Genomic DNA, 14136 nt, shown 5'->3' on the forward strand with positions numbered 1-14136 from the left:
TTGACCCCGACTGACACGCACAACGTGTTAAGGAAACTGCAAAGCTGCCATTCGTGGTCGAATTACGACAACACAACCTGCAGGCTTGGCTTGCATCTGCAGTTACATTCAAGCATGCATTTCTCGCGCTGTTACACTTTTTGTTCAAGCCCAGTAGATTTCAATGCACGAAATTATGTTTCCTTTGGAATCATTTTTTTACAGTGAAAATGTTCTCAATCATGATAAAATGTTGTTTACGAAATTCTCGTACATTAATACATCATATACGTTATTAGTGCTTACACTGAAGTCCTGCTTCGAACTAATGTTATGAATGTCGAAATGAAATTGACTTTTTGGTTATTTATAGTGCAGAAGGCACAGTATCGTCATATTAAAATATACTACGTATTAACTTATTCGAGTGTAATAATACCTACAGTTGTACGTAATCGATATTTCTCCCTGCAGTGGAGAGTGAATTGTTCTGAAGCCTCCTCGTAGAGTAAAATTAGGGGCCGGGTTGGGACTTTAACACCGTGATTGTGGCTAAACCATTGCCACATGTTGAGTTGTACATTGTTACGCTTAGGACTGTTGGAAGCCAGAGAGGGCACTCCGAGATAGGAAATCAGAGACACACTGCAGAGGGCAGCATAATGTTAGCGTTTAGGTTACCGTAAGTAAACAGTTACGCTAGAGCACTGTGAATTGCAAACGCTCTTGACAAATGCCCCAGAGGGGAAGTTTCACTTCAGAGAATTAACTTCAAACTCCATCTACCTCTGAGACGCTGTAGTAAAGCGTCACAGTAGATGGTCATAAACAGGCACGTCTTTGCAGAGGCAGCAAGTTTGATACTTGCTTGTTAGGACAGCAAAGTCAGTGATTTTACATAGGTTAGAGTGAGGTAAAAAATGGGAAAAAATGCTGCAACAGCGGTCACTCTTCACGAGAGGCGTCAGGATGGGGGCAAGTGACGTAAAACACTGTTGTTGCTAATGCAAAGGCCAGAAACATACCCACCTACAGAGTGTGAGGGGGGAAGGACCTAAACGTGACTGCCAGAGGCATCAGCGAGGTGCACAGCCCCACGTAAGATTGGCCGATGCCTGCAAAGCGCCGGCGGGCGGGTTGGAGTGACGACTATAGGTAATAGAAATAGTGCGCTGCCACAGTCCTTTAAAATCATGGGTTTTTTGTATTCAGAAGTACATCCCAGTCAGATCGTTGGGACACCAACTCCGTGTCGATCGTCGCCAGTCTCGGGTAAGCTCCGACAAGTCTGTAATTCTGACTTTGAGCGCTGCTCTCAAAGGTTGTGCTTATGTCGGTAGCGGTTGATACCTCTGTTAGACCTCATCCCACGGATTAAAAACTGTCTTCTATTGTGCAACCACTTGCATCCTTTGCTTTTTATAATGTTTGGAGTTAGCTTTCAGAGTAGTAATTAGTCTGATTACCCGCCAGGTTAGCCGAGAGCGCTAATGCGCTTCTGCCTGGACTCGGATAGGCGCCCTGGCCACGGATCGAATCCGCCAGGTGGATTAACGGTGAGGGCTGGTGTGCCGGTCAGCCTTTATATGGTTTTTAGGCGATTTTACACATCCCGCTCGTCGCAGTTACACGACTCACAGACATTTGAAGACGCTAGACGCTAGACGCAGACAGCTGGGGGTACACTAATTCCGTCCTGGCGGGGGGGGGGGGGGGGGGGGGTGACAGGAAGGGCATCCAGCTACCCTCTGATACTAATAGCACCAAATCCATAGTAAGAAGGCCGCCTCCCCGTTGGAGTGGGCCAAAGGCCCAAGTAAAATGATAATAGTAGTAATTAGTCTTATTACAATAGCGTCAATCAGATCCCTTAGTTTCTCGAGTCTCCTGTTGCGAACATCCTATCGTATCCCAAAATCCACGCCTCTCGTAGGTCCCCTGTGGCAGCGTTTGGCGATGATCAGCACACTCAACCTACTATCACTAGAAATGTCTATATCTGCAATTGCCCCTAACCGCTTGGGAATTGTCGAGTGACCTGTAACCCTCTGTCTTCCCCTATCCTATGTAAGGACATGACACTTCTCCGCGATACCCGTCCCTCCAGGAATACTGGTCCAGCAAAGAATGAAGGCGCGCTTCTGTGAAGTGTGGAAATTCGGCGGAGAAGTACTTGCAGAAGTGAAGCTGTGAGGGAAGACCCTGAGTGATGCCACCGAAAATTATGCTTCCGTTTTCTGGCCCCGGTACGGCGCACAATTTTTCCATGGCTTCTGAGTTTCCTTCGGCCTACAGCGTGGTTAAATTTCATGTAGTCCGGTTCCCTGCCTATTGTTTCGCTGAGAATACTTCCTTTTTCTTATAATTCGTCTTCTACCTTCAACTTTCCCTCCAAGTATCAGCTGCAAGAGTTGGTATCTTTTATTTCCCATGATATACAATAAATACACCGTCCTTCTCTTCTTAATTATATTGGTTATTTGCGGGACTCTGCTGAAACGATTAACCACTCCCCCAATTCTTATTCTCGCCGTCCATAGTATCTTACGTACTCTACGCTATATCCACGCATCGATGGTGTTTAGTTTTCGTGTCCTGCCATCTGCACCGTACAGAAAAACTGACCAAATGTAAAATTTTACAGTACTTAGTCTTAAGTCCAGATCGAAGTCTGTAAATCTGCTTTTTACAAATTTTGAGAAGACCTGCCGATCTTGCGAGATACAAAGTGTTACTTGGCTGACAGATATGCATTCTTTGGGAAGTATTGCGCCCAGATATTTAAACTTGCCAACTCTTTCTAAGTCAGTGCATTAAATGCTATGGTAGAGTTTTTAAATAAACTGAAACTGATGATAACGATTTTTGTGCTTTTAGTATTGACATTTAGGTCCAGTGATTTAATATATTCACCTATTACGTAGACTTGTTGTAAGGCGATTAGTACTCGTACCGTATCGACAGCACAGCTGTTGATTCACCTTCCGTTTACCTTAATTCACATTTCCACATTTTCCAAATCTTCAAAAATTGGTTCCAAGTAAAGGCTGTATAGCCCCGCGGGATTAGCCGAGCGGTCTGGGGCGCTGCAGTCATGGATTGTGCGGCTGGTCCCGGCGGAAGTTCGAGTCTTCCCTCAGGCATGGGTGTGTTTGTCCTTAGTATAATTTAGGTTAAGTAGTGTGTAAGCTTAGGGACTAATGACCTTAGCAAATAAGTTCCATAAAATTTCACACACACAAAGGTTGTATAAAATTAATCCCGACTGCGTCCCTGCCTTAACCCTCTCTTAATTAGTATCAGGTTAACTTATAATTATCTAATCTTACCTGCAGCTTGCTATACATGAAGGGTTGTCGAAGAGCTACATGAATTTTTGATGTTGTACCGGAACAAAATCTTTTTCGTAATCTATTCAGGACAGGCATATATCTTCTCTTTGATCGTAACAGTTTGGAAAAGAAATTTACGTCTTTTTGGGTACCAGACCCCAACAGGTGTCCCTGGCATTAACATCAGTGGCGTGTTGTCTACCGACGCAAATGCTACACGCCACAGTGAACCCTATAATGCCCCATTTACAGCATGGGAGCTCCTCAGTGCCCTTGCACATTGCCCCGCCACAGCTCCTAGGCCAGATCAGATCCACAAACAGATGATTAAACATCTCTAATATCATTACAAGCGACATCTTCTCATCATCTTCAACTGGATCCGGCGCTAGACGGCGTCTTTCCATCGCAATGGCGGGACAGCACCATCATTTCGGTAGCTAAACCCGGTACAAATCCGCTTGTTGTATGTAACTATCGGCTCTCCAGCCTCACCGACGTTCTTTGTAAGCTACTGGAATGTATGGTGTGTCGACGGTTGGGTTGGGTCCTGGAGTCACGTGGCCTACTGGCTCCGTGTCAGGACGGCTGCCGTCAGGTTCGCTCTACCACTGATAACCTTGTGTTCCCCGAGTCTTCCATTCGAACAGCCTTTTTCAGACCACAACACCTGGTTGCCGTCTTTTTTGACTTACAAAAAGCGTATGACACCACCTGGCGGCATCATATCCTTGCCACATTATATTAATGGGGTCTCCGAGGCCCGCTCCCGATTTTTATTCAAAATTTACTGTCACTTCGTACTTTGGGTGTCCAAGGTGGTGCCTCTCATAGTTTGCCCCATATCCAGGAAATGGGGTCCCGCAGGGCTCTGTATTGAGTGTCTCTCTATTTTTAGTGGCCATTAATGGTCTAGCAGCAGCTGTAGGGCCGTCCGTCTCACCGTCTCTGTATGCAGACGACTTCTGTATTTCGTACTGCTCCTCCAGTACTGGTGCTGTTGTGCGGCGCCTAGAGGGAGCCATCCACAAGGCGCAGTTTTCTGTCGCAAAGTCGTGTGTTGTGCACTTCTGTCGGCGTCGTGCGCTTCATCCGGAACCAGAAATTTACCTTAATGACGATCGTCTCATTGTAGTGGAGACGTATTGATTCTTCGGACTGGTTTTCGACTCCCGATTGACTTGGATTCCTCACCTCCGTCAGCTTAAGCGGAAGTGCTGACAGCACCTCAATGCCTTCCGCTGCCTGAGCGACACCAACTGGGGAGCAGATCGCTCTACGATGCTGCAGCTCTACAGAGCCCTTGTTCAATCCCGCCTTGACTATGGGAGCCTGGTTTATGGTTCGACGGCACCATCAGTACACCACTGTGGCGTTCACCGTGCTTTTAGGAGGAGTCCGGTGACCAGCGTCCCTCCATTGCAGGCTAGGCGTGAGCAATTTGCTCTCTAGTTATCGTAGTTCTTCTGCGAATCCGAATTACCGTCTCATTTTCCCGCACACGGTGGTTCATTTCCAGCATCGGCGCCCAGGTCAGGCCTTACAATTGCAGCTCGTGTGCGATCCTATCTTTCCGAACTGGAGTCCTTGCCTTTACCACCTATACTTGAGGTTCATTCATGAACACCTTCATGGTGTACACCTAGGCCGCGGCTTCGCCTGGGCCCTTGACATGGCCCTAAGCACTCAGTTAACCCTACGACTCTCCACGGTCACTTCCTCTCGGTTCTTGACATGTATCGGGGACATGAAGTGATTTACACCAATGGCTCGATGGCTGATGGTCACGTTGCCTTTGCCTATGTTCGTGTAGGATATATAGAACAGTACTCCTTGTCAGATAGTTGAGGTGTTTTCACTGCAGAGTAGGTGGCTATATCTCGTGCTCTTGAGCACATCAGTTCATGCCCTGGGGAGTCGTTTCTTCTTTGTACTGACTCCTCGATTAGCCTACAAGCTATCGTCCAGTACTACCGTCGTCATCCTTTGGTAATGATCATCCAGAAGTCCGTCTACGCCCTAGAATGGTCCAGTCGTGCAGTGGTCTTTGTCTGGACCCCAGGTCACGTCGGGATCCCAGGCAACGAACTCGCCGACAGGCTAGCCTAACACGCTACGCAGAAACCGCTAATGGAGATCGGCTTCTCACAAGGTTTTGCAGCTTAGGGAGACGGAATGTCATAATCTCAGTACGCACAACAAGCGGCGTGCCATTAAGGAAACTACAAATAGGTGGAAGACCTCCATGCGCGCCTCTCGCAGTGACTGTGTGGTTCCCTGTCGGCTCCGCGTTGGCCATACGAGGCTGACGCACGGTTACCTCCTCTGTCGTGATGACCCACCTCGGTGTCGCTGTGGCTCATGAATGACGGTCGTCCATCTCTTGCTGGACTACCCACTTTTAGCCGTTCTGCCGCAGACTTTCATCCTTCCAAGCATCCTGCCTTCGGTGTTGGGCGACAATGCCGCAACAGTTGCTTTAGTTTTACGCTTTATTCAGAGGGTGAGTTTTATTATTTGCTCTAAGTTTTAGTACATGTTCCTTGTCCCTGTATGTCCTCCACCCTAGTGCTTTCAACGTGGGGGTTTTAATGTGTTTCAGAATGGCTGCCTTTTCCTTTTTATCTTCACAGTCAGCCAGGCATGGTAACCTGCTTTCTTGTTTTAATTTCTTCTACCTGTTTCTTGCGTCTTTGTGGTTTTCTTGTCCCCTTTTGTCCGTTGAAGTGTTTGTTGCCCTTCAGTCGTTGTTGTGGTTTTTCTTTCATTCTCTTTTGTTTTGTCTCATTGTCTTATTCTCACCCTTGTGCCATTGTTTCCTTCGGAACAAGGGACCGATGACCTCGTAGTTTAGTCCCTTCCCCCCTCTTTTAAACCAACCAACCAACATTTCCACATTTGATCCACGGCTCTTGCACTGAGATGGATTCTGTGCAGTTTTTTATTCTCAAGTATTTTTTCATTAACAGTCAGATACCATCGTGAGTGTACCGGTGGAGACAGGAAGGACTGGTGAATATTTCGCCACAGTAACTGTCCAGTTCACCTATGGTTCCCTTTCTTCAATAGATTTCGACGTGCGGTCTTTGTCACGATTTTGCATATTGTCTTGTTAGGAAGCTGTCAGATGCTTGCTGTAGTGGCGTGGTTAAAACTAAATTCGAGAAAATATTTCAGGACGTGTTGGTATTCAGAAGGAATCGTCGGGAGGGGAACTCGCGGGGCTAGGCTCAATGGTATTATGCTTATTAAGAAACTGTCAACAATACATGCGCGCTGATGCTGTATTTCTTTTCTCATCCTATTGATGAGGAGCATCGCGCATTGGTGTCGAACGCTCGTGAACCCGAGGCAATCCCGCGAGGGAGGCAGGGCGAGGGCCGTGAACTGTACTTTAAAGATGTTACCACGGAGATGAAACCAGCCGAACGCCCGCGGAATATATGCCGCCAAAGCTTCAGGGAGCGAAAGTACTTGGGCCATGTAGTAAATTTTGCTTTCCATTGATACACGAATTGTTTGCATTTTTTGCAGGAGGTTCAAGCGTCTGTCTGAGTGCACATTCAGAATGGCGCTGATGTGGTTCAGGAGGTCCGCTTAGTTTATAGTTACCATGCGGCCACGTGTGGCCTCGCGGTAAATGACCAGAGACCGGTACGGGGTTCACTTCAGGAGTTTCGCCAAAGCCTCCAGTGAGTAATGGTATGGTCACTTCCTGGTGTTGATCTGAACGCTAGACGCCTTCACATGGATTTTAATTATGTCTTCTAGGGAGGCCAGGGAAGACATAACAGATATGTCGTCTGCTTATGCTGTGGTGCAGCTGATCCGCGTGTTCTGAGCCACTATTCCTCTAACTCTGTTTTCAATGAAACGCAGAAGTGGCTCAAAGACTACAGCACACAGAGCCATCGACAGCAGGCATCCTTAGCGGACAGACCGATGAATATGGAGAGATTATGTGAGGTGGCCACTGGTTAGAATCTTAGAGGAGGCATTTGATAACATGCTCTGGAGGACTGTTGTGATACGATCTCCATATCCCATCTTCTTCATCGCTACTATTAAAAACTCATAGCTCGCACGGTCAAGCGCTTTCGAAAACTTTAAAAATACAATTGCTCCTTCAGTTTTCGCCCCTACAGCGGAGCGTATCACGTGCCGTAGACCACACGCTGGAGAGAGGATGTTCTACAAGAGACGGCACAATGCTGGTAGCTGCCTAGTCTTCTCAAAGAGTGATTCCATACGACTGTTGGCAGCACGAGTAATGATTCTGAAATTCGCATTAAGCAGTGTGACTGGCCGGAAGTTACATACGTGGGTGCTCCGGCCACCTTTAGGAAGAAGAGCTGTTATCCATTATTTCATAGCGCGGATACCGTTGCGCCTCGCCACACGTCATTAACACGGAAAGTTGCTTCCTCAATTTTGAAGATCGTGAATAGGGTTCCCAGAGTGACTCTATACTCCTCTTGGAGGAGTTCCTGGATGGTGCTGAATCTTGTGTGACAAGCTCGATCGTCGACATCTTGTCTGTCTTACAGGGTAATATAGCTAATAAGAGTGCTGACAGTCCATAATGCCCCTTTGGGTATCTACTCTCTGGTCGGAGTCGGAGACAGTCACAACTTCAGTGATTAGTTGAGATTTTCTTCGACGTGTGAGGCGCAAAACGTGGAACAACGATACCGTTTCTTCGGCCGCTACGTCTTTTCGTCAAGACTGACCAAAGACTCCCGAGAGCTTCTATCGCCACATGTGCAGCGTCTGGATCAGTATTCTCTGGTACAGGTCTTTGATGCATTGATGCTAAAACTCTTTGCTTTTCCGCCTGGTGTCCTGTTTCACTATTGTTGTGCAGAAAATCTGCAAAAGCATTTATTTTATGGCCAGATGTGATTCAGATGTTACTGATTTAGTGATATTATATCTTTGGCACAACAGTAGGGAGTTGTAGCTGCATTGCAGCATGGGGTGGCATTCCCGTCTCGACTTCCGCTAACCACAGCGATGTTTTGGACGATGCGGTTGGGTCTACTACCATAGCCGTATCGCCAGCAGTGACACCACGTGTATATTCAGAAGCAGCTGCTGCTACCTTAATGCTCGGCACCAGTTTTTGTCTTCTCGGGTGACAGATGTAGGGTGTCTCCTTTGCCTTTCACGTTCTTGTTAGGACACTCTTTAGGTAGCGTTTCGTCGCCGGAACGCTGACTGGGGCCTGCGACATTAAAGACGGCACTCTCATTACTTACAACCAGAGATACACTGATGGTTTCGCCGGAAACAGCGACGCCAGAGTGAGTGGCAGATGTAAGTATTTCGGCATCGAGGGTGCTTTGTATAGAACATGGGGTCTCAAGAATTCCCTCCACGTCGTGTGAGATTGCCTCTTCCATCATCATATTTTCCTCCGATTCACGTGTACGGCCCTCGGTAAGAGAGAGTACGAATTCCCGTTCGGGTTGCTGAGCGACAACAGTGTGGTCCGGCTCAGCTACAACAGTCAAAACAGCCGCGAGGGTGCCGCTGTGCAGCTGTTGGTCTCGGGGCAGGGGCGGCGACCTGCGCTTACTAGTTTTCCCTCGAGTGTTCGGTCGACCTGCAAAAAGAGCAGACGGAGGGCTGCCCACTGTACGAGATGAATGTCTGTGTGGCATCAACGGACAGATACGAAGGTGCACAATTCTTCAGATCAATACGAACATTCCTAACACTGCCGTCAACTTGGTATACGCAAGCAGACGACCACTTTTCATTAGTCGCGTTAAATACATTTCCGTAGACGTAGAGCTAAGGTTAGGTATGATTATTCGAAAATTCGCACAGCTGACTGAATATGTATACATTACAGATCCAATAGCCAACAATACGATTTGTACGTCACTAATTGATCTATCATCATATTTAAATTTTGGAATACCACCAATGGGAGTTATAATACTTAGAGAAAATTCTGAATTTTTCATTCTCATAAAAAAAATATTTCAAAATGGAATCCAACTGAAAACCGATAATATCATAATGTGAAGTTCCTCACTCAAGTACCCATTTGTGACTCTCAAGAGCACTAGGAAGCGAGGAAATACACTGAATACAATCAGTCATATTTAAGTTCCACATATTACTTACAGAACATTGTTACGGTACACACGAAATTACGACCCTCTCGCGACACGGAGACACACAACGCAGAGACACCGCTCGCCTTCACGGCTGCCACTCGTCTGACCGTGGAAAAGTAACCTACGTGTCCTGTTTAACGTGGCATCCGAAACTTGTGATGTTTCTGGCGACTAGTCGCATCATTTAGAGGCGATGGCGAGGTGAAAATGAAGACCGAAGACCGACAAGATTCGATCCTCCATCCTCTCGGTTTATGAGCACGCGCCTTATCACTAGAGTCCATACTCGACATTTATATAGATATTTCATCCATAGGTTTTGATGAGTTTATTTGCGAGTGTTAAAATATGTGACTTATAGGGCCATATCTTTTGGATGCATTGACTTAGAAACTTAAATTTTGTACACTGCCGACAGATCATACCTGGTCCTGATGCGAAGAGGTCTTAAGTGTCGGACAGACGGCAGACAAAAGACATTACGTCAGACAGACAGATAACAAAGTGACTGAAGAAGCGTTATATCTTCCAACCACAGGAAGCTTAGTGCTTCTTTTTGCCATTATAATAACAATAAGAGGGAGGAATTCGAAGGCTGTGAAATGGAAAGACGACGCCACTTTCAATTGTGTTCTGAGAGCTTTTTTAGACGACGCCACCCTTCAATTGTGTTCTGAGAGCTATTTTTTGTGTATGCGGCGATAATTGACGATGAAAGGATATGTTTTTCCCTAAAGAAAAGGCGAAGGAATATGCTATCACCTAAATGGGATATTAAGAAAAGAACACTGCAGATACATTGTCAGGGATTACGACGGGCTGCGCAGGAAAGCACAGATTGGAGAAATAAGGAAGGAGAAATCGGTTGTGAGGCACCGACGTCGGAGAGATCCGACATCAGCCTGAAAGGCAGCCCGGGGATTTGATGCGGCTCCTTCCGATCAAGTGGAAGCTTTTATTGGTGCGCCCCCGCGTTCGGCTGTGAGTATCTGATGGCTCTGATTGGTTAAATCAATTCCAATATCTGCGCGACAGCTCTGAAGCAGCCGGCCCAACCAGACCTCCCCTACTTCTGGAAAGCGCTCGATTTCTGCTAAAAGAAATAGAATGCACAGGAACTTTACTTCCTGTTTGCTTCTTATCCATTTATCAGTCTTGAGACTTCACGACTGAAAAGACGAAATTTAGTTTTGAATATAAAGTAGTCGTTGTAACTAATGGCGAATTTATCCTTCTAATTCAATCTAAACACGATACTGTTCGAAGAATTGTTCCCAAGCTCAAGTCCTTTTTTACTACTTTGTGGCGTATTTAAAGTACTACTTCCCTGGATTAAGCTGCTGTGTCATTTTGCAAAATTGTGTAAATTTACAGATGTACCCGTTAAGTGCTGTGAAGGAAGAAAGGAGGATTAGGTTTTAATGCACCATAGAAGACGGGGTCATCAGAGACAGAGCAATGATGGGGAGGCAAGTTACATTTTCGAAGGAACCGTTCAGACTTTTGCGTTAAGCGACCCAGGAGAGCCACAGAAGACCTAAACCTGGATGTGTGAAAGGGATTTGAACCGCCGCCCTCACAAGTATAAGTTGTGTCACAAATTCTATTGAAACACACTTTTTGTGCAGCAGGTGATCAGTTGTATGTATTACGTATTTTAACAAGATTTATTATGATTTTAAGCAGACGTATGTTTCTTTTGCAACCACAAAAATAGTGTTTTATTTCTTTTCTTGGAACTGGTAATAGCCAGGAGAATACGTGACGCCTGCAAATGCAAAGTTGCGCCGACCGCTTGGTCATTTGTTGTATAAGCGTCAGTGGCCATCGCTTCCCGATGCGCACGCGCTTTGTTGTCGGGAGTTCCGTTCGTTATTGTAACTGGAAATCTGTTTCTGCTAATAAGTAAGTAGGATATTTTGTTATTTGCTGTGATATCGTAGGGTCACGATTTGGGTAACAGTAAATGATGGTCCCAAGTTGGCGATACTTTTTTCTGTGCTGTTAGAGAACATCTCAGCTGAATATATCAGATTTATTAATGTCACGAAGAATATTTTCACCGAATGTTTTATTTTACTTCCACAAGGTAGGAAGATAAAAATCGTACAGAATATTTTAAATAGAAGCAGAAGATCCATTTTGGTGAAGAGTGTGAATAGGATTTATAAGTGAAGGAAAAATGTCACTACTGTGAATTTCAAGAGTTTTTACATTTACCTGTTTTTGCCGATCTCTGGCACGTATTTGAGTTATCTGATGGAAGCACAGGTGGAAGAAATCAATCATTGTCGTAATCTCTGTTGTTTCCTCTACCAGCTTTTCTCTGTCGTTTGGTAAAAGAACGAACCTACTACAATATTTTTGAATTAATTTATAAGCGGCCATGAATATTAATAGCTTATACACACATAAAAAAACTTTTGCATCACGCCGTTTCCCTGAACTCCTGAAGATAGGCATTGACTGTGGATATTGTATCACAGACGCAGTCACTTTGACTATTCAGAGCTGTCACTAAACCAGTCCAAAGGCGTAAACAACAAACCATGAGCAGCGGCTATTAGACGGAGGGGATCCGATAGCCTATCACTTCCAGTCATTCTACCAGGAAGGAGGTACAGAGCTCGTGCTGTCTGTAGTTCAACCATGCCTAGACGGTCAATACCGCGGTTCTATCGCGTCCATATTGTTACCTTGTGCCAGGAAGGGCTCTCAACAGGAGTGAACCAAAGCGACGTTGTTCAGACATGCAGGTGATACAGAGAGACAGGAACTATCGAAGACATGCCTCGCGCAGGCCGCCCAAGGGCTACTACTGCAGTGGATGTCCACTACCTACGGATTATGACTCGGAGGAACCCTGACAGCAGCGCCACCATGTTGAATAAAGCTTTTCGTGCAGCCACAGGACGTCGGGTCACGACTCAAACGGTGCGCAATAGGCTGCAGTAAAATGGTGGACAGTGCAGTGCATCGTATTGAGAACGCTCTTGTGATGAGGGGAAAAGTGGCAGAAGAAGGAGGATATATGAAGAAGGAAATGAAGAACGACTTACTAGAGGCGGTGAGTGAAATAAGAAAATGCTTAGAATTTTTGAAAAACGAAACAAAAGCAAATAAGGTGGAAAATAGGACTCTTACAAAGGAGGTTAGGAACATCCAACAAGAGGAGACGAGTGGGGGAGAAGACAGCTGCACTGGTGGACAACCAGCGACATCTATTGGAGAAACTCAGGAAACAGCACATAGCGGACAGTGGCCTGCTGGGCACCTAGCGACATCTATTGGCGAAACACAGGAAACATCACATAGCGGACAGTGGACTGCTAGTCACTTAGCGACATCTATTGGCGAAACGCAGGAAACAGCACATAGCAGACAGAGACAGACAGAAGAGACACCTTCAACATCTGAGAAGAATTTCAACTGAGACATCGGTGTGGGTAGCTTTCTGGAAAAGCAAAAAAAGACGGAAGTAGGACGGAAATGGGAGAACTGAGGCATAAAGTGGAGGAGATAACTGATTTTCTAAAAAATCAATTAGGGATATTAATACAAGAGCAAATAAAGAAAACTCTAGAAAAGGAAAGCCACCTAGACGCAGAGAAAACCAAGATTGATGGAAACAACATACAAACTAAATACAACAACAAAGTTAAACCAGAGGGAACGACGATATACAGAAATCCTCTGCTCCAGCAACAAATCAATGCACATGAGCAACATAATAAAACCCGAAATCAGGTTAATGAACTAGAGGAACCGACTTGGAGTACTGTGGTAGGGAGGAGCTGGTACAGAAGAAACCAGAGTAATTATAAAACCATAATGGGTACAAAAAACGACGAAGAAATGCAAGCAGCAGAAACAACAGCGTGGCTATACATTGGTAACTTAAAGAGAACCACCGAACTGCTACAGTAGTGAAATACCTTAACAAGAACGGAATACTGGGACAACTAGAACGTGAAGAAGTGCGCACACTGGGCGATAAAAAAGCTTTCAAAGTAGGCATTCCATTTGAAAAGCTACAAATCACACAAGAACCAGAATTCTGGCCAGAAAACATAAAAGTAAGTCTATTTTGTTTCCCAAGACGATCGGAGCACAGCTCAACTAAACTAAGAAGAAAACCAGAAGAGCAAGAAATAAAAGCAGTATTGTGGAATACAGAGGTAGTAAAACTGCTCTTAACCTAACACCAACAGACATTCTGCAGAACTCGGATCTTGCAATTCTAACAGAAACCTTCCTGATAGCTGGCAACATAAAGATTTCTATAATTATCACCTAATGGCTAAGAAGGGAGAAAGAGGACGACCCATGGGAGGAATATCTATCCTACTGAAACCCTGGATGACGCCCACCAAAAAAATCAGAAAACAAGAAAATAGTTTGCTAGTAGAAGTGGCAAACATAAATATAATTACAGCCTATTTTAAACGGCACACAAATGCTGTAGAAATAATTGACGAAATAGTCACACTCATCAAACAATGCGACAGCAAACCCACCATTATTGCAGGCGATCTCAACTGCAGAATAGACACAGAAAACTATAAAACAAAACTAGTCGTTGAAACCCTAGACGAAGATGGTTTCACCCTACTTAACGATAGACAGATACCTACATACATATGCCACAATGGGAAAAACACCATTGATATCACATTAACAAGACGAGACATAGAACG

Source organism: Schistocerca gregaria, chromosome X (genome assembly GCF_023897955.1).
Source record: "Schistocerca gregaria isolate iqSchGreg1 chromosome X, iqSchGreg1.2, whole genome shotgun sequence".
Lineage (NCBI taxonomy): Eukaryota > Metazoa > Arthropoda > Insecta > Orthoptera > Acrididae > Schistocerca > Schistocerca gregaria.